Source organism: Myotis davidii, unplaced genomic scaffold (assembly GCF_000327345.1).
Source record: "Myotis davidii unplaced genomic scaffold, ASM32734v1 scaffold980, whole genome shotgun sequence".
Classification (NCBI taxonomy): Eukaryota; Metazoa; Chordata; class Mammalia; order Chiroptera; family Vespertilionidae; genus Myotis; species Myotis davidii.
The window spans coordinates 672,681-694,475 of NW_006292236.1; the positions used below are offsets into that span (position 1 = coordinate 672,681).

The 21,795-nt window shown below is 37.9% G+C and overlaps 1 pseudogene; it reads left to right on the forward strand.

The window, feature by feature from the left end:
- LOC102769218 overlaps positions 1–21,795 on the forward strand; it is a 54,929-nt pseudogene that overhangs the window by 30,861 nt on the left and 2,273 nt on the right.

A 21,795-nucleotide genomic window follows, 5' to 3' on the forward strand; every position in this document is an offset into this window, starting at 1 on the left:
GCTGTCACACAGATGGGAAATCTAATGAGCAAAATAATTTGATGAATAAAATAAATCCAGAGAAAAGCTTGGAACAGACTGACGAATCTCAGAGGGAAGGCAGGGGTATCGGGGAGAGATTAACCAAAGAATTTGTATGCATATATGCATTACCCATGGACACAGACAATAATGTGGGGAAGGCCTGAGGGGAGGGCAGTGGTGGAGTCAATGGGGAAAGAAAGGGGAAAGCTGTAATACTTTCAACAATAAATATAAATTAAAAAAAAATAAAATGCAAAAGGTTAAAACAAACAAAAACACCTCCCAGAGCCATTACTTTTAAATGACAGATTTTCTGAAATTAATGTCCTACATGATTTGGTTTGTTAGAATCTGACCTCTAATATTAGAGCTTAATGATTAGTTTTGTTGTTGATTTAGATCCGAGATGGCCCTTTGAGTCAGGATCCTGTTCTTGGGAAATTCTGCACCACCCTGTCTGTCCCTCCACTCCAGACCACAGGTCCCTTTGCCAGAGTTCACTTTCATTCGGACGACCAGATTAATGACCAAGGCTTCTACATCACCTACTTAACATCACCTTGTAAGTAACTGGATAATTGGGAGCTTAATATGAGTCTGAAGGACATGTTATGCTTATAGCTGTTTTTTTTTAGTGTGAGACTGCAGATGACTTACTTTCTTAGACTAATAATATGTGTTTATAAACATTTCTGTCATAGTTCCAGATTTTTCTTTATCTTCCCAATGTTCTATTATTAGTGCTACAATACCCCTCTATTCCTAAATTATGGGATCCATATCATGGTAACTATGTGTGAGGCACCTAAAATTAAATAATTTACACTTGAGTTCCCTGGCTATTACTCAGTTTTGTTGATAGATGTTCATGAAATTCAGTCTATCTTGAATTATGTCAGGTTTATAGCTAGTATGTCTTTAATTTGCATTGATACCTTATCACAAAGCAACAAGCCAACAAAAAAACAATAACGATTAAATGCTCTATGATTTTTATTTTAGAACTGTAGAGGATTTTTTTCTTTTTAAATTATTATTTATTTCAGAGAGAGAGGGAGGAAAGGGATAGAGGGATAGAAACATCAATGATGAGCTCACAATCCAGGCATGTGCCCTGACCGAGAATCGAACCATGACTTCCTGGTTTATGGGTAGATTCTCAACCATTCAGCCACACTGGCTGAGCAAGGATTTTGTTCTTAACATACGTCATTGTGCCTTGATGAGAATTCACATCAAAGCACAATGTTTAGGTCTCAATATCAGGAAACTAACAATGAACATCTTTTTACTGGCCCACTTTCTCCATTTACTTTGGCTTCAGGCAGGATGTGCAGCTGCCCTTCTGTAATTTCTGTGGTCCATACCTGCTTTCTATGCCTATCAACCTGCCCCTGACCACATCTTGCTATTCTCTATTCATTATTCCTTTAATCTGATTCATTTTTCTAGTTACATATTTATGTTGTTACATGTATTTTATAAACTGCCTCAGATCTTTTCGGAATGGAGCAGATTATAAATGTATTTAAAAAGCAATTTGTAGAAGAGGATGTTAGATCGGAATTTAGATCACACATCTGTATTTCCTTAGGCATTGCATGGCTGTTCCACAAACACACGTCAGTTGGAAATCTCACAATCAGAGGCACTAGAGCCCGATGCACGAAATTCGTGCAAGAGTAGGCCTTCCTTCCCCCGGCTGCTGGCACCGGCTTCCCTCTGGCACCGGGACCCGTGCTTCCCTCGCAGCCCCAGCTTCGTCCGGAAGGTCATCCAGAAGGATGTCCGGTCTGATTAGCATATTATGCTTTTATTATTATAGATAAACCTGTACAGGGCGAATAAAGTTGATATGTGACTGCATGTGTATGTGTAAGTTTTTGAAAATTGTATCTAATGCCTGGGAGCCAGAAGAATGCCAATCCACATGACCTTTTCCTTCCCCCTTCTCTTCAGCGGACCCACCTTGTGGAGGGAACTACACAGACCCAGAGGGTGTTCTCTCCCTTGACCTGAGTGGGCCTTTCACTCAGAACAAACATTGCGTCTATATCATACAGCAGCCCCTGGGAGAGCAAATACAGGTCAACTTCACCCACGTGGAGCTGGAAGGCCAGAATGGCTGCTCTCCGAGTTACATTGAGGTAACTTTTACTACTATGGCCTTAGATGATGTTTTTCAATGTTTTTCTGTTCTGTAGAGCTGTGGTCTTCAAATGGTTGTTGTGTAACCAGACAATCAAGGGGTCTGGGCTGCCTGTCACTACTTCAGCCAGTTAAGCAGAGACACGGTTGAATCATATATGAAGTTTATTCCAATAACGCCGGCAGTATGGGAGAGCAGCAAGTCATCCGCAAAAATCTGCTCTGCCCCCACCATAAACCAACAGCTTATACTGGGTAGAAGGACAAGATTATGTGGGGAAGTAGGAACTGCAGATATGAGAAAGTGGGCATGGGGTAATCATTACAGGTTACAGGTCATGCGGGCTGGGTGGCAGGGGAGTCACAGAGAGCGGGTGCCCGGGACCAGATTACAGGTAATAGGGGCTGGGGGTTGTAAAGAGCAGGAGCTTCCAGGACTAGGTGCCACGAGGTTGTAAATCTTTCCATAAGGACAGGCAGTTCCATGGAGGAGGACAGACTGCTTTCCGATGTTAGTTCCCATGTCTCCATGCATACAACTCTCAGCGAGGTGAAAGGGTGCTTTCTCTAATCAGAAAGGAACAGTCATGTTTATAGAGCACGATTAATCCTATATAATAAAAAGCTAATATGCTAATTAGACTGGACTGCAGAACAACCTGCCAGAACAACCTGCTGGAATGACCTTCCAGAACGACCAGTGGGCAGGGGGCAGGGCCGCAACTGAGGTGGCTGGGGCTGCAAGGGCCTACCCTTGCACAAATTTTGTGCCTTGGGCCTCTAGTATTTTTTTATAATTATAGTTAATTTCGAATATTCTATTTCTGCCCCTAACAGTTGAGTCGGCGGTATCCAGATCACCTGGGTGAGAAGCAATTCGATACCCTAATTCAGGTGGCCTGAGTCAGAACCTCAGGGGTAGGCCAGCCATCTGCCTTTTAACAGACCTTCTAGGTAATTCTGATGCAGGCTAGAGTCTGAGCACAGCTGCTTTAGAGAGTTTGGAAGAATTTGCCAAAAATAGACCTTTGGATGGCAAAACAGGAAATTGGTGATGGAACAGCAAAGGACAAAAATGAAAGTTGAAACTAGAAACTCATAAAAATGCTAAATTACAAGCTATTAAATTGAGCTCTGGTAACTAAGGTGACTGCAAATAGTAGGAATGGTAGGATTCACTAATGGGATACAGATTTCAGAGATTCTCCAGACAATATTCTATGTGAGGGACTTGACCCAGAGAAGTAAAAGGATTTGCCTCGGTGAGCCAGCTGGTCAGTGGCAGAGAGTTAAGTTAAAGCATTGAAAACTCTTGTTATAAAGTTTAGATTTTTTTTCTCATTAGTTCTGCTTACTCTCCTTCAGAAAACCTTAATTATGGTTTAAGTGTGTGTAATAATTGTCAGAAGAATATTTGAAACAAAAAGGCAGTTTTTGTTTTCCTGGCCTGGTATTTCTTTTGCTTAATTATTGGTCTAGCCACAAATTAAAGTGCTGAGCAAATGAAACAAATCACTTTTTGTTGAGCACAACAATCATTTTATGTAAACTCAGAGAGGCATTGGCAATTTTGTTTGCTCATGTGTGTTAGACTAATTCAGTGTTCTAGGAAAAACCTGTATAACCTCTGCTCTCTTTCCTCCTTGACATGTAGAGAAAGGAAATGTAGGATTTAGCAGCTAGATCTAGTACAGCTTTGTAGCTGGAGATGAAGAATGTAGCTTTGCAAAATGAAAAGAAAAATAATAAGAATGTGCTTGGTTCAATGCCTTGCACACCAGTGACTGGCTACTAAATGTTAACAGATGATGATGATGATGATGATGATGATGATGACGACGACGACAACGACAATGACAGGGAGGAGAAGGTTCCATATTGAGTTTGCAATCATCTAAGAACGTACTTCTAAGTAAAACTAGACAAGTATTCCTGATTATAGTAAAGAGGATTTTTAAAACAACAGATAAAAGATAGTTTATTGACAGACATTAAAAGGGGCACTGTTTCATGAGGCATAAAAAGCTTTAAAATTTTAACTATGAAATCATGAAACATAATAATGAATAACAAAAGATAATAACCTAAGAAAATGTTCTTTGGTCCCTGTGTAGCTTCTCTCATCTCTTATCCCTCACCATCAGTTCTCTCATTTCAAGTGGGACCACATCCCCTTTCCTGTGCACCCAGACTAACCCACAGCTGCTCTCCAGGATCATCTTTATTTTATACTAGAGGCCCAGTGCATGAAATTCGTGCACAGGTAGGGTCCCTAGGCCTGGCTGGCGATTAGGGCCTATCAGGTTCCCTGCCTCCCTACCTCCCCGCCTCCTCCTTCCCTCGCTCCCTCAATGCCCCACCACCGCTGCTGGTCACCTGCCATATTCCATGGCACCCCCTGGTGGTCAACACACATCATAGCAAGTAATCGAACTCCCAGTCTCCCGGTTGAAGTCCCGAGGGAATACTTTGCATATTAGCCTTTTATATATATAGACTAGAAGCCTGGTGCATGAAATTCGTGAATGGGTAGGGTCCCTAGGCCTGGCCATCAATCAGGGCCATCTTTCCCAGCTTCTGGAAGCCACCCCTACCCTTGCCGCCAGTCGCCCTGTGTCTGGTGCAATTGGCGGGGTGATGGCACCCCACCACTGCTCGCATCAGGTACCACCCACACCCAGTTCCCAGTTCCCCGTTGGGCAATTGGAGCCTGCCGGCCTGGGGGAGGAAATGAGAGGTTGGCTGATCCTGCCTGCTCGCTGGCCCCACCCCCCATTGCTGGTCACCCTCTAAGTATGGGGCAACCAGTAGGGCAATCAGGGCCCCAGTGCCACCTGCGTCCACTGCCACCCACCCCCGGTTCCCCATTCCCCATTGGGCAATCAGGGCCTGTGGGCTGGGAGCAGATCCTGAATTGAGCATCTGCTCCCTGGTGGTCAGTGCACATCATAGCCGACTGGTTGTTCCTATGTCCAGTCGATTTGCATATTACACTTTTATATATATAGATAACGGGCATTTCAACCTGAAGCTCACACCGCAAGAAGCCACATGTCAAACACTGCTGCGTGGTAGGATTCTATTTTCAGCTCTTGGTTGGGTCAAGCCCAATACCAGCATATTTGTCTTGTTGTGAATTAAAATTTAATGCTAAATTAGATTTTTAAAATTGTTATATAAAAACAAATCTGGAGACGTAGCAGATAAAAACAAATGAACACATGCATTAAGATGTGGCTGTGGGACCTGATCCACTGCAGATGTTAAAGCTACTGGCAGGGCACTGGATTTCACTTTTAACATTTCAGAGAAACTGTGCTTATTGACCCAGTTAATTTTAGCTCCTACCATAGGCTAAATATTGTGGGTCACATGTTGTTATTGGGTCTCTGGGCCTGCAACAATCCGTGTTTCCTGGGTGAATAAAACAATCAATGAGAAATCTGGGTCTGGTCCTCAGAGCACTAGAACATTGAATTGGTCCTTGTCATTTCTTTGCATATGCGATGCAGCATAAAGACTGGATTTGGTGTGACACTGCAAGTGACTATCGCACGGCTTCACCTAACTTCTTAAGAAAAACTCTTCGTTAATACAAACCATGCTCAAACAGGAATCATCTTTCTCCAGATGGTGCTATAATAACCAATAGTCAGTAACAATAAAACAAATCAAAAACAGTAACAAACAAAAAATTCCTGTGGCTTACAACAATGTTCATTTATTTATTCTTTGCTCATGTTAACATGTTGGTGTGGGGTCAATAGCCGCTCTTTTGATCTGTTCCCTGTCCCAGCAGCCTCTGGGACCCAGTCTCTTGGTCTTGTGAGCAGGCAAGTAAGAGACTGTTGAAGAATATAATGACTCCCAAAGCTTCTACTCAGAAATCATACACCACTTCTGCTCACATTCTGTTAGCCCTATGGCCAAGCCCACAGCCAGTGGGAAGGGTATGTCTTTATTCTCCATGGGGAAGCATTGCAAGTCACATGGCAGTGAGCGCAGGGAAATAATACAGTCTATTCCAGTGCACAAGCACAAAGCAGAAAGGGCTTTGTGGGGAATGGGGCGTTGCAAACTCATAAGTCCTAGAATACTGAATGCAAGATGTGCTACAAAAGCATTTGGGGTCACTTTAGAACGTTTAATGGATTTTATTTGAATGTCATTTTCAAAGAGGTTGTGGTTGAGATATTGCTCTGTCTGGGATCCAGGGAGAATACAGGCTTTCAGAATTAATGAGGTTTCATTTTCACACAGAGAGAAACACAGCTAAAATCAATGGTGCCTCTAGATTTAGGGCCCTCGAGCACGATAAGTTCCTCTGCAAACATTTGGACTGCAGCTGCCTTTCTCCTTCCTGATGCCCTTGAATTTCATTAGTGGGGCCCAGGGGAAAGGCCCGCTTTAGCCGGTCTGATGCTATGTGGCTGTTTTTCTTCCTTCTGTCATCTTCTAATGGGCAAAATAGAGAAGAGAGACTACAATCTTAGCAAAAGCAAATGGAACCCTGGAGAGTTAGAAAGCAGGAAGATATCTTACCCTGTGTTCGTGCTTTCCGGTTTCTAAGAACTGCCCTATGTCTGCATCTCTAATAGATTTCTAATTCAGTGTGTATGATAACTGGGCAAAAATGTTTTGTGTTTAGATGTCAGATAGAGTTCAGTTTTATACTTAGTAATGAACTGTCTTGCCCTGTCTTAAAGTGAATGAATCAATAAGCATTTGTTAAATGCCTGTTTACAAAGTTCCGTGTTTAGGTACTAAAGGGGATACAGAATTTTTTCTTCTTTCAGAGAATTGCTATTTGATTAGGGAGGTATTTAGCATAACTTAATGACAGTATGCAAAAAAAATGTGTATTACAGCTCATAGAAAGGAACTGGTTTGGTGTGAATCCTTGGAGAGGTGTGTGCTTTTTAAATGTCTTTGTGAGACTGTCATATGGCTGTGCCATAATTTACTTAATCGTTCTCCTATTATGAGACGTTTGGAATACTTTCAGTTTTTGTTATCATAGAATATTCTCTGATGTGGATCTTTGTGTGTCTTTGCCTGTATCTCGGATGATTTCCTTATGGCAGTGTGTTAGAGTGGAGTTGCAGGGTCCCAAACTAGGACTGTTTTGAAGACTCTTGGGACATACTGTCAAATTATTTTCCAGAAGTTTATACTTTCACAGTTACAGATGAGAGTAGCTGTGTTACCATATCCCCTCCAGCTTTGAGTATCATACTTTCGAAATCTTCCCTCTACTGCCTGCTCCCCTCAGCCTGGGTAATCCTTTAAATCCCATTTCTGCTGAGTATTCCCTAATCCCCTGTATGAGTTCAGAGTGTTTGGTTAAATCCAGGATTCTCTACACTTTAAGACCTTTTCATATCACCTTTTCACTATTCTGAAATGGAATCCATGGATGATAGAGCATCAATATACACATTTATATGAGACATTTTGGTTCAAAGTATAATATTTAGGAGAAATAAACTTAAAAAAGCCTGGTCAAGATGCACTTGAAGGCAAAGCGAAAGCAGTTAAGTTGCTAGCTGCCTGAGTTGCTGTGAGTGCTGGCGTGGCTCAGGAGGTTAGTGGCCAATGTTCTGAAATGGTGACTGACTCTTGGCAGATTTCCAGGAGAAAAAAGAAAGAACTTCTTTCGATTTGCACTCTACTTGTCATCCTGGAAAATTCAGTGTGATTTTAACTGGGCAAAAATATGTTGTGTTTAGTATGTCAGATAGAGCTCAATTTTACACTTAGTAGCGAACTGTCACTTACATGAATGCCGCAGGGCACAGGAGAATTCTTATTGTGTGTGACGGTCTCTCACATTTCAGGGTAGTTAGTATCTATGGTCCCCAGCCATTAAATGCCAATAGCGCCTCTCCACCATTGTGTTAATAAAATTGAAACAAAAACAAAAAAATGCCTTCACAGATGTCCACCTGTGAGACCTACTGAGAACCATTGTGAAGTAATAATATAGTACCCTTCACTTTTCAGACATGATGTTCCTGTTTTTTTTTGTTTGTTTGTTTGTTTTTTTAATGGGCTTGCTTGTTGTAAGTTCATTGTGAACAGTGTCTCTCTCGTAGTGCTGTCCCCAGGAACAGGCCCTGGCACATATTGATGCCTTGATAATGCTCGTGGAGAGGATGAGCTAATATTTAGATGGCTAGGTCATCCAAAAGAATTCTATGTAAGGAGCAGCATGTATATCCATGGAAGAATTTCTGATTTTGGTGAGGAAGCTCTAGTGTCAAGTATAACAGCAGTCCACATTTTCTATTAGTAGGCATTTTGCTATGGAATTCACACTATTGTTTTATCTACTTGCTTCAGCAGCTCCTTGAGCTAAGCTTAGACTTAGTAAGTTTTTCGAGCTTTTAAGTGAGGAGATTTGTGACAGATTTGAACCCAGGTCTATAGGACTCCATAGATGGTACTCATGGCCATTACACTAAAGGATTTTGACTATTGATTAAACCAATTGATCTTTATTATATTAAAAACTTTTTATTTTACTCCTAACTTTCTAAGAGTTTTGTTTCTAATAAATAGAAATGTGAACAAACTTTCTGACATCTATGGAAATACATGATTTATCTTATTGAACCTATTGATAGGCTTAATTTATAATTTCTCATTTCAGATAATTCCTGCATAACATTTATTCTTATATTTAATTTGGTATATAAGCTTAATGATGGAGTGAATTCATTTTTCTAGGATGGTGTTTATTAGAATTTTTGTATTGATGTTAATAGGTGAGATCAATCCATAGTTTTCCTTTGTATTAATGTTGGGCTTTGATAAGATAGTTCTGAGAAAAGTTAGTTGGGAATTGATATATGTTTGAGGGTGTCTTAGAATAAATTATATATGGGAATTATCTGTTCCTTAAAAGTTTAAAATAACTTACCAAGCAGAGCATCTTCTGTGATAATGTTTTCAATTTTATCTGTGCTTTGTTTATTCAAATCTTATTTTTCTTTCTTGATATAATTTTAGCAATTTATATTTTTTTCTGGAAATAAACATTTCAAAAATTCAACAATATTAACATAGAGTAATACATGGAATTATCATATTAAACAAATTCCTCAGTATCTGTGCATTTATATCATCTTTGTCATTTTTTTTTAAATCCTCACCTAAGAATATGTTATTGTTTTTAGAGTGACAGGAAGGGAGAAGAAGAGAGGAAAACAATGATGTGAGGGAGAAACATTGATCAGTTGCCCCCCCCCTCCCCCCTATACAGGCCCAGACTAGGGATTGAACCTGCAACCTTCTTTGGGTACCGGATGACGCTCCAACTGAGTCACCCGGCAGGGGCTCGTCTTTTCATTTTTAATTTTGTGTATTTGTACTTATTTTTTTAATTTCCTTTTCTTTACTTTCTTTTATCTTTATTGCCAAATATATGTCTTTAATATTCCCACACCTTAACTTTCCTTGATAAACAGTTCATGAATATATTCATGAATTCCTTTTTTGTATTTTATTTATTAGATTTCTATTTTATTTTTCCTTTCTTATTTCTCATTTTAATATTTTCTAATTTTTAAGTTAACTCCTTAGAATCTCTCTCTTTTTAAAAGTACTTTTCTGTTGTTATTTTTTCAATAACAAAAGCAGTTTAGTCTATGAATTCCTCTAATTACAGATGTGGCTAAACATGCTATCTTATCACATTTTGTTGTTTTCTAAATAGTCCAAAATTGTACTTTCATTTTCTCTTTGACATTGTGGCAATTATTAGAGGAACTTTTTTTTTTTTTTTTTTGCTTATGGATCTTATGCTTTTGAATCCTTTTGGCTTAAGATTTTGTTAGTGTTATTTGATTGTGCTAATAATGACCCACCTACTACTTTCAAGTGTAATATAAAAATGTAATCCAAATGAGATTATAACTCATTTTGAATCTGCCATCTTCTCATATCCAAAGAATACTACCCTACCAAGATAATTTTGTCGATTAGAATTATAGATCTATTTTATTTTTCTGTTTAGGTTCGAGATGATGATACCTTACTTGGAAAAGTTTGTGGCAATGAAACCCTCTCTCACATTAAATCCATTACTAATAGTATCTGGATCAGGTTTATAATCGATGCTTCTGTTGAAAAAGCTGGTTTCAGCGCTGTTTATCAAGTGGGTAAGAAAACCTATGCCTCAATTTTTAAATGTATAATTTCCCTGATTGTAACATTTTAGTTTCCTGAAATAATTTTGTCTTTTTATGTCCTTAAGCAGCAAGGGGAAAAAAACCTAATAGTAATGTCACATTCAATTATATCCTTGCACATAATTAGAATTTACAATAAAATTGAGGGCAAAGATCATTTCTCTCTGCACAAATACTACTCTCATTTCCATACTTACAGCTTGTGGAGGTGAATTAACTGGGGAAGGGGTCATTCGCTCACCCTTTTATCCCAACGTGTATCCAGGAGAACGGATCTGCAGGTGGGCTATCCACCAACCCCAAAGCCAAGTAGTTCTTCTCAACTTCACTGGCTTTGAAATTGGAAGCTCTGTCCACTGTGATACAGATTATATTGAGGTAAGAGTAAAACACCTTTGAGTATTTATATTTGGTTGGATATTATTAAAATATTATGTTATATTATCTTCAAATCAGTTACATGAAACAAAACTAGTTTGCACAGACCAATATTTCTTATGAATATAGGTGTAAAAATCCTCAACAAAATACTATCTAACTGACTGCCTCAAGATATAAAAATGATTATATATAATAGCCAAGTGGGACTTTTCTCAGGAATGCAAGCTTGGGATGCATCCCCAAATCACTTAATGTAAAAGGAAATAAAGGAAAAAGCTACATGATTACCTCAATAGATGCCGAAAAGGCACTTGGCAAAGTCCAATACCCTTTCATGATAAAAACACTCAACTAATTAAGAATAGAAGGATACTTCCTTAATCCGGTAAAGGGCATCTGTAAAAAACACACACACCTCACAACTAACACCACATTTAATGATGAAACACTAAATGCTTTGCCCCTATGGTCAATAAAAACATAAAGATGTCTATTCTCACTTCAACATTGTACTGGAAATTCTAGGTAGGGCAATTAAACAAGGAAAGGAAATAAAATGCGCTCAAATGTAAAGGAAGGATTTAAACTATCTATTCACAGATAATGTGATCTTGTATATAGAAAAATCATGCACACACATGAACTATTAGAACTAATAAATTCAGCAAGTTGCAGGATACAAGATCAAAATGTGAAAGTCATTTCTTTTTCTATACATTAGCAATGAAAATAAAATCAAGGAAACAATTCTATTTATAATAGCATAAAAAGAATAAGTATTGATGAGTACATATTGAAAAAGATGTGTAATACATGCACTCTAAAAACTACAAACCATTGTTGAAGGATGTTAAAGTCCTAAATAAATGGAAAGACAGCTCATGGTCATGGATTATAAGACATAAAGTTTTTAAGATGGCAATATCTCCCAAATTTATCTAAAGATTTAATTCAATCCCTATCAAAATCCCAGCTGGCACTTTTGCAAAAATTTACAAGCTAATTGTAAAATTCACATGGAAATGCAAAGGAATCAGAATAACCAAAGCATTCTTGAGAAAGAACAAAGTTGGAGGACTCACACTTATTGATTTTAAAATTTAGAACAAAGGTGTGGTAATCAAGTGTGTTATTTGAGTAAGGATAAAAATATTAAACAACGGAACAAAATGTGAACATCTAGAAATAAACCTATACCTTTCTGGCTAATTGATTTTTAAAAACAGTGCCAAACAATTTCAATGAGAAAAAAAATAGTTTTTCAGCAAATAGTGTGGAATAGCTTCATGCAAAATTATGAAACTGGACCCCTTCCTATACCATTCTCAAAATGAATCATAGAACTAAATATGGGAGCTAAAACCCTTTACTTCTAGAAGAAAACATAGGAGTAAGTATTTGTGACCTTGGGTTAGACAAAGCCTTTTTATATAGGACACAAAAAGACAACAAAAGAAAAACTAGGAAAACTAGACTTCATCAAAATTAAAAATAACTTAAATTTTAAAACATGCAAAAATATTAATATATATTTCTTCAAAGAAGATATACAAATGGCCAATAAGTACATGAAAAGATGCTCAACATCACTAATCATCAGGGAAATACAAGTCAAACCACAATGAGGTAGTGTTTCATATAGACTAGGATGGCTGTAAACAAGAGGTCAGATAATAACAAGTGTTGACAAGGATTTGGAGAAATGGAAACCCTTTTACACTTGTACACTGCTGGTAAGCATTTAAAATGGCATAGCTGCTTTGGAAAAGAGTTGGCAGTTCCTCAAAAAGTTAAATCTAGAGTTATCATTTGATCCAGCAATTCCACTCTTAGGTATATACCCAAAGAAAATAAAATGTGTCTACACAATGCTGTGTCCATGAGTGACTACAATTATTAGTTATAATAGCAAAGTATGTGTTCATCAATAACAATCTATGTGTTCATCAACTAATGAATGAATTAATGTAATGTGCTTTATCCACACATGGAATATTATATGGCATTAAAAAGGAATGATATAATGACACATAACTTTGAAAACATTATGCTAAGTGAAAGAAGCTAGTCACAAAAGCCACATATTATATGATTCCATTTATTTGAAACACAGACTAGACTATGGAGATAGAAAGTAAATTAGTGGCTGCCTGGAGCTGGGGTTTGAGGAGAATGGGGAATGACAGCTAACAGGCATGGAGTTTCTTTTGGGATGACAAAAATATTCTAAAATTGAATGTTACTATATTAATAAAAACATTTCAGAAGTAATTATTCTTAAAGCAGTTTTTCATAATAATTATTTAATAATAAATTTGAATATATCTTTTTAACCTTAGATTGGTAGCAGTTCTATTTTGGGTTCTACTGAAAATAAAAGATATTGTGGCACAGACATACCTTCGCTTATAACATCTGTGTACAATTTTCTTTATGTAATATTTGTGAAAAGTTCTTCTACTGAAAATCATGGTTTCATGGCTAAGTTCAGTACTAAAGATTTGGGTAAGTGATTGACACTCTCTTCTGCTTTGTTTCTCAGGCTTATGTCAAAATAAGTAAACAATGGCAATGAACTATTACAAAAAATCTTTTCATACTGTAGATGTATACTTATCTACACTGTAAATTTTTAATGTACACTCTAAAGAAAAAATATATATTTTGTAATCAGCACATAGCAAGAGTTAATTGATGTCTATTAATAAAATTAAAACCAAGTTATCTGAAGTAGCATATAAGGAAACTTTTTCTTTTTGAACTTTTAAGAAGTTATGATCAGATTATTTTATCTTGATTTTCAGGTAGCTTGTTGGTTACTCGTTCTAACAATTATTATTTTTACTTCAATAGCATGTGGAAAAACTCTCACAGAGCCAACAGGAATTATTCAAAGTCCTGGTCATCCAAATATCTACCCTCATGGTATCAACTGTACCTGGTATATATCAGTCCAACCTGGCTTCCTGATAAATTTGATATTCAGGAGATTTCATCTGGAGTTTCATTACAATTGCACAAGTGACTATCTGGAAGTTTATGACACTGGTTCTGGGACATCTCTTGGGAGGTGAGATTATTTTGGTTTAGTTTTTTTTCACACAAAAAATTTTCTTGTGTCATTGAAGGATGTTAAAGTCCACCATGTTGTGTTATAAAAACCAGGTGAGATTAACATGCTTCTCAATGGCCACTCCTGCATTACTACTCTGTAGCCTTGGCACTTTATATATTTAAGTTTTGACATATGTGCATACCCATGAAGGCATCACTAAAATCAAAATAATGCACACGTCCATTATCCCCAAATCCTTCTTTCTGCCCATGCTAATTTCTCACTCTGCCCCCATCCCTAGGAAACCACTGCCCTGCTTTCTCTCACTGTAAATTGGTTTGCGTATTCTGGAAGTGGAGTCATACTGTACATACTATTTTTTTAAACTGGCTTTCCTGATCAGCATAATGTATTGGTTGACTTCTTGGATCTGAGAGCTTATAATTTTATCAAATTTGAAAAATTTTTGGCCATTAGTTCTTGAAATAACTTTGAGGACTCGACTCTGATTACTTGTATCTTAGGTCATTTTGATATTGTCCCAGGACTCACTGATACTCCGTTCATTTGATTTTGAGTCTTTGCTCTCTGTGTGTTTCATTTTGAAAAATTTGTATTGTTATGTATTCAAGTGCCCTAATCTGATTTTCTGCAATGCCTGTTCTGCTATTAACCTTACCATGTGTAGTTTTCATCTCAAACATTATAGTTTTCATTTCTAGAAGTTTGCTTTGGGCCATCTTTTTTATCTTCCATGTTTCTACTTTGCACGTTAATGTTTTCCTCTAGCTTCCTAAATCTGTGAGATTCACTTATAACTATTTTAATGTCTTTGTGAATTCAGTCATTGGTGGCATTTCTTGCTATGTTTTGGTGGGTCAGTCTTTCTTCTCATTATGGTTTATACTTTCCTCTCATGTCTGGTAATATTTGATAGGATGCCAGACATTTTTAACTTTGTGTTTTTGGGCACTGGACATTATTGTATTCCTATAAGTATTCTTGAGGTTTGTTTTGGGGTGCACTGAAGTTATGTGGGAACAGTTTGATCATGTCCAGTTTTGCTTTTCAAGTCACTTGTTTACCTTTGCTGCTTGATATTCAGTGTCTTGAAAGCCATTGTTTTATGTATTTTAGTATTTTTAGGTTCAAGGTTATATCCAGCTTCTCTTTGTTGAAAAATGGAAATTTCCTAATGTTTTTTAAATTTCTTGCATTTCATTTTTTCATCTACTTTTTAGATGTTCTTCCTTTACCCATTATTTTCTTAAACTTATTTCTCACCTGCTTTTAATCTCCCTTTTCATTTTTTGCTCTTATTTGTCTTAATCTTTCATTTTAAAAACTTTTTAGTTTTAATGGTACTTGACTCATAATCACTGAAAAACATATTTTTTGCGGAGTGGCATAAACTGCCATAATGTTCTTGCCCAGTTTGGCAGATATGGGCATATACAGAGTCATTTAAAATATTAATGAATTCAAAAAATAAAATATTAATAAATTCATCCAATTTTATTTTTATCAAGATATCAAATCTATTTTAACATTGAAATAGTATTACACACCATTTTTTCTTTTTCTCCTTCAGAAATTAATCAGTCTAGTTTCCATATATTTGGTTTCTATTTTTTCCCTTTGCATTTGGTTAATCTCACCAAGTGTGCATTGATTTAAGATTTCTATTTCATAGTCACTCCTTTTTTAAAATTCTTTATAAGTCTCCTTTTTCCCCCATTGATCTCTCCCTGGCCACTCGCTCTCCACAGCACATGCCTTCACCCCCCTAGTATCTGAGTCCATTGGTTATACTTATATGCATCCATACAAGTCCTTTGGCTGATCTCTTACTCCACCCCTCACCCTCCCCTGCCTTCCCTCTGAGGTTTGATGGTCTGTTCAATGCTTCTTTGTCTCTGGATCTATTTTTGTTCATCAGTTTATGTTGTTCATTATATTGCATAAATGAGTGAGATCGAGTGGTATTTATCTTTCCCTGACTGACTTATTTTGCTTAGCACAATGCTCTCCATGTCTATCCATGCTGTTGTGAATGCTAAGATTTCCTTATTTTTTACAGCAGCATAGTATTCCACTGTGTAGATGTACCACAGTTTTAACAGCACAATTTACCATAGCTAAGATTTGGAAACAGCCTAAGTGCCCATCATCAGTTGAGTGGATTAAAAAACTGTGGTATATCTACAGTCACTCCTTCTTACAAGTGTTTCTCTAGAAAACTGCTCCTGGCATGTTTTTGATCACAACTCTACTTTTAGCATGACTAGAATCGTTTTTCTGAATAAAGCTGCTTTTATTCAGCCAAAATTTGACATGGCTTAGTAATCAAACTCTTACCTCTGTATAGGCCAGCTGTCAAAGGAGAATATATTTTACCTATATAGGGTTTGTTATCCTAGGCACTATTTTAGGTCCTTTATATACAGTATATTGACTCATGAAATTTTCAAAACAACCCTATGAAGTAGTTACTATTATCATTCTCAGTTTAGAGATGGAGAAACTGAGGCATAGAGGTTGAGTGACCTGCTCAAAGTCACAATGGCTGTAAATGATAGAACTGACTCAAGTCTGTGCTTTATGCGTTTATGTCATGGGGTTTCCTTTTGTTGTGAAAAGTTCATTACATTTCTGTTAATAAGTTTAATAATATGCTATATGGTGACCTAGCATAGTTTGTAATTTCTAATTTCATTAAACTTATACGACAAGTCATATAGCCAGGTACACACATAAAACTTTTAGGGAAGTAATCATGAATAGGGAGATATTTGCAATTTTGTAAAGGTTTGTGCCTAAAGGTAATAGGGGATATTATTATTATTTTTACATGTCCTAATTTTGGTGCACTATCTAAAGTGTACTAAAAGATTTTAAACCTGTGTTCTTTTTTGTTTTTGTTCCAAATAGATATTGTGGAAAATCAGTCCCACCCTCTCTTATCAGCAGTAACAGCTCATTAATGCTTGTGTTTGTGGCTGACTCTGACCTTGCATATGAAGGCTTTTTAATAGAATATGAATCAACTAATGCATCAGCAGGTAACAAAACAGCATTGGTATACTTGGATTCCTTTACTCCATTATTAAGTGGTACTATGAAAATACTTCATCCCCCAATGAAAGCCATATTTAGAACAACATGTAGTGACTTTAGTATCTTTCCTATTAAAAATAGAGGAATGATTAAATGAGTAGTGTTTCAATGATAAAAATTTTCTAATTTTCAAAATTTGGAAGGAGGTTTTATAAGAGGATGTTTTTGTTCTTAGGAACTATACACTTATGTTTTCAGGGCTAAAGATATGTAGTGTTTTCAGATTACTCTTAAGTGGTTCAGAGAATAAAGGAGTGAGTAAGTCAGAGAGGGAGAAAGGGTGGGGGAAGGGAAAGCAATGGGGGAAACATGCAAGTATGCAGTAAATCTGGCTAAAAGGAATTCAGGAGCTATTTATTGCAATTTTTCTATGAGTTTAAAATTCTACCAAAATAAAGTTCAATTTCTTCTACCAAAGAAATCAAATATGCATTTTAAGAAACTAAAAAAGAACAACAGCAGATAAAATAAGAGGCTACTTACACAGAATTTTATGGAAGGAAATAAAAGATTTCTTGACAAAATAGACATTTCTAAATTTGACTTAATAAAATTGAACCTTTTTAGCTTTTATAACTTTTATTGTATTTTTCTTATTAATTAATTTTCATCATTATTTTGCTCTTTGTAAATGCAGTGTAGGAACAATTACCTTTTTCAAGGAGGGTCTTTGATATAATACAAGCATGTCAAACTCACGGCCCACTAGCCATGAGTTTGACATGCTTGATGTAATATGTAAACCAGAGATACCCCAAACCCAAAACCTGTGGGGTTTAGGAGTATTATGTTTATTATGTTTATGTTCCCACCTGGGATGTGTACCAGTTTAGAGAGTCTGGGTTTTCCTTTTTCATCATATTTAGAAAGAAATTTAATGGTCCAAAATACTATCCAGTGTAAGTCTATAGTGGACAGATGCTGAGCTTCCCAAGCATATCCTAGCTTTTGGATTCCCCAGAAACATGGTATGACTCCCTGATGCCCCTTTGGAAAGCACTGGGAGCTTTTCCTGTGCCAGGATGTGCTCCCTCTGACAGCGTCATGTGCTCATCTTTTAAAGCTCCCACTCCCATAAATAAAAAAATACATAAATAATATAAAAGCCTAATATGCAAATTGTCCCTGGGGGAATTGGACCGGGAGACTGATCGCTTGCTATGACGTGCACTGACCACCAGGGGGTGGCGCAGAATGAAGGGAGGCCCCCCAGCAGCCGGGGAAGGGAGGCCCTGGCCAGCAGCCCAAAAGCCCTGATTGGCCCTGATCACCAGCCAGGCCTAGAGACCTTACCTGTGCATGAATTTCATGTACCAGGCCTCTAGTAAATGAATGAATGAATGAATGAATGAATGAATGAATGAATAAATAAATAAATACAAAATAAATAAATAAAATTTTTTAAAAATCTCCCACTCAGAATCCCTACCCAATTTTTCATTTATTTCTCCTCAGAGTGGCCAGACTACCATTTATTTCAGGCAAAACTGCTGTTCTGGGCAGTAATCAAAGTTCTAGGTCTTGGTAGCATGGTTTTAGAGCTCTTTAGAATCCCGACTGTGAGGGAATCTTTCTCTTCTGCGGGACCCTCTCTAGGGAATGGTTCATTTTCCAGCCTAAGCTCATGGGAAATTGAATCCTCATCGATTAAAACAGGTTATGTTATATGATTGATTTATTCACTGGACTTTTTTCAGTTGTTTAACATCCAATTGACTTTTCAAGAAATTCCAGTGTGCACACAATTTTCCATCCTTCTATAGTTTCTTCTGCCTCATATATTTGGCCAGAACCACACTGAATTTTAGATTAGGTTTTGGATAAAATCACTTGAACTCTCTGGTCCACAGTTTTCTCATCTGAAAAATTAAGGGATTAAATCTGATGACCTTTGAGTTGTCTTCCAGCTTTAATCAACTATATGAACATAGTTTAATTTGCTGCATGAATAAGCTAGCTGTATCTTAGATAACATATGATGGAGGCAGGGCCTCCTGGAAATGTTATGGGAATTTTTGTAATAATATGAAAAGTAAGACATATCTCTGTGATGACTAAAACAGCTCTGCTAATACCACACTAGCTTGTAAGGCAGTCAATATCTAGTGCGATAAGAACCCAGAGCAAACAAAATAATCTGGCAGGGAGGGTGTTAAAGTTAAATTCTAATTACATATTTTTTTTCAGAAAGATGAGATACAGGTAAAATAAAAGTAAGTTGAGAAAAAGGAAGGGAGCAAGCTGGACAGAAAGGGAAACTGATGAAGAAAGAGGACACAAGAAAAGACAAGTGATGAAAAAGAAGAAGACCCTGAGGTGGCAAACTGGGACGGCTCACCGTCCGCCTCCCTGGGTGCTGACCGCTTTGGCCTCTGGTCCAGGCAGGGCTGACATCACAGACCAGGGAGTGTTCCCTTTCCAGCCTTTGGCTAAGCCTGGCCGCTCCCTGGGTGCCTGCTGTTTTGCTCAGGGAAGGACTGGGCTAGCTCAAGAAGGAGGCTGCTGTGGGGGTTGGGCTGGTGACAACCAGGCAGTGGGGGAGCTCACCAGGCAGCCAGAGTCCAAGTGAGTTCCCACCTGGAAACAGGCAGGTGTTAGGACACTTTTCTTTTCAGTTGTCACCTAATATTTTTAGACTTTCAGCCTAATAAAACCTTATCACAGAAAAGCATTCATGGACGCTCAGTCATTGGCCCTCATTCTATTTTATGGCTTTAGCAGAAATTACTTTCAGAGCAATAATGACATTTTTGGTTCTTGATTTCTAGTTCCTCGGCACAACAGGTGTGAGTTTCTCTGCTGAAGTCTTTCCTGTCTTTCTCTGATAAAGGCTGTATTTCCTGACCGGACACCAGTTCCATTTCCATCTGCAGTGCAGACTATGGGCTGTGATGTCAGCCTCTAAGTATGTGTGTGGGAGGAAGAGATTGGCTTCTGGTCATTGCTTTGACTCCCTCCCTCATCACTGTTTCTGCCTTTGTCCAGATGTGCCTGGGAAGTAGAAACAACAAACTAATAAGTAAAATGTCTGAGGGTAAAAACTCTTACGATTTGCTTAGTAACTGATCATAAGATTAGGTTTTAAATGTTTGCTTATTTAAAGTATGAAATATTTGAATTCTGAGAGATACTTAACTTTACTCATTTAATTTGTAAATTAGGTCCAGTAATGCAGTGTTTCCAAATTCTACTATTCATAAGAAATTTGGGGTGGAACTTTCTTGTTACAAATTTCCTTGATTAATCTTACTGATTTAAACTGTAATTTTATATTCTATTAACATTTACTTCATAGACACTAATATAATATTACAGAGAGAATTTTAAAAGTATAAGAGTTGAGAAATGTACCTGATACATTTTCTACGTTAACATTAGATGAAAACCTACATAACATCTAATTTAATGTTTTTCAAACATTAAAACATTCATGCCTCATTAGTAGGCCATGAAATTAACTTAGGTTACTACCTACATTTGTTAAAAGTATGGAATAGAATAGAAAGTATCAGAATTTATCATACTGAGTTAGGTATTATTTCACCAAACCTGTTTGCTATATCTATTGTGTGTGCGTGATTGATGTAAATATATTTTTATGGTGTGTCAGAAAGTTCAAAACACTAATCTAGTTCGGTCACCTGATTTTTTAAATGAGGGAAATTGAAATCAACAATTGAATTTATCCTCCCAAGAATACACAGCTATTTGGTTTAGAAGCCAAAACCTAACAATCCAGTCCCAACATCTAATCTGTTTGTTTTGCCATGTCTAGGTTAGCTCTTGGAACTGCCCATTGTGTGGCTGGTAACATTCAATTCACAGCTATGGGAAAACTGTGGTAGACTTTCCTATTTTCTTAAAACAGAAGTGCTTTCTAACCACCTAGGGAAATGACAGGAAGTATCAGAACCACATCAACATAGGGTTAAAAGTGTGCCCTGGTGGGATTTCTCAGTCTCCTTATTCCCAATTAAGAGTGCCTGTGTCCTCCCCCTCCCCCCCGTCACCCCCCTCCATGTCCCTCGCCCAGCCTCAGCCCCAGTGTGTATTTAGTGCTGTTTCTCGTCAGTCATCTTGGAATGTCCCTAGAGGTACCTATGAGTTAGAGGTCAGAAATGTTATTCAGCCCTGGCCGGTGTGATTTAGTTGGTTTGGGGTCCTCCTATCACTGAAAAGTTGCTGGTTGGATTCCTGGTCAGGGCACATCTCTCAGTTGTGTGCTAGATTCCAGGTAGGGGGTGTGCTGGAGACAGCCAATGGTTCACTCTCACATCAATGTATCTCCCACTCTCCCCCTCTCCCTTCCTCTTTCTCTAAAAATATATTTTATAAAAAGAAATGATAACCAGAAGGGCAAAAGAATATTTCTTTGGAAGAAAATAATAGAGTTCTGTTTCTATTTTATGTTACTACTAGTGCCCCGGTGCATGGATTCGTGCACATTGAAAGGAAATTAATTAGAAGGTGGCAGGCCAGGTGGGATTGGGCAAGAAGGGCCAGAAACACCCTGGAACCAACCTCCCACCGTCTCTCCCCAGCCAGCTGCAACTGGGGTGGAACCGCAGCTCGAAGGTCGTCTGTGGTGTGAGTGGGGTCCCTCCTGCAGGTGGGTCCCTTGGCCTGGCTTGTGGGATCAGACTGAAACCAGCTCTCTGACATCCCCTGAGGGTCCCAGATTGCCAGAGGGCCGTTCTTGGGTGACACAACCTGGAATCGGGCTCTTTCCTCTCCGGTTCCGGGTGTGTCACCCGAGAACCGCATCTGCCAAGTCATCGCAGCTTGGCAGCTCCTGCATTGAGCGGCTGCTCCCTAGTGGTCAGTGCACACCATAGCTACCCATAGGAGCATCTGCTCCCTGGTGGTCATTGCGCATCA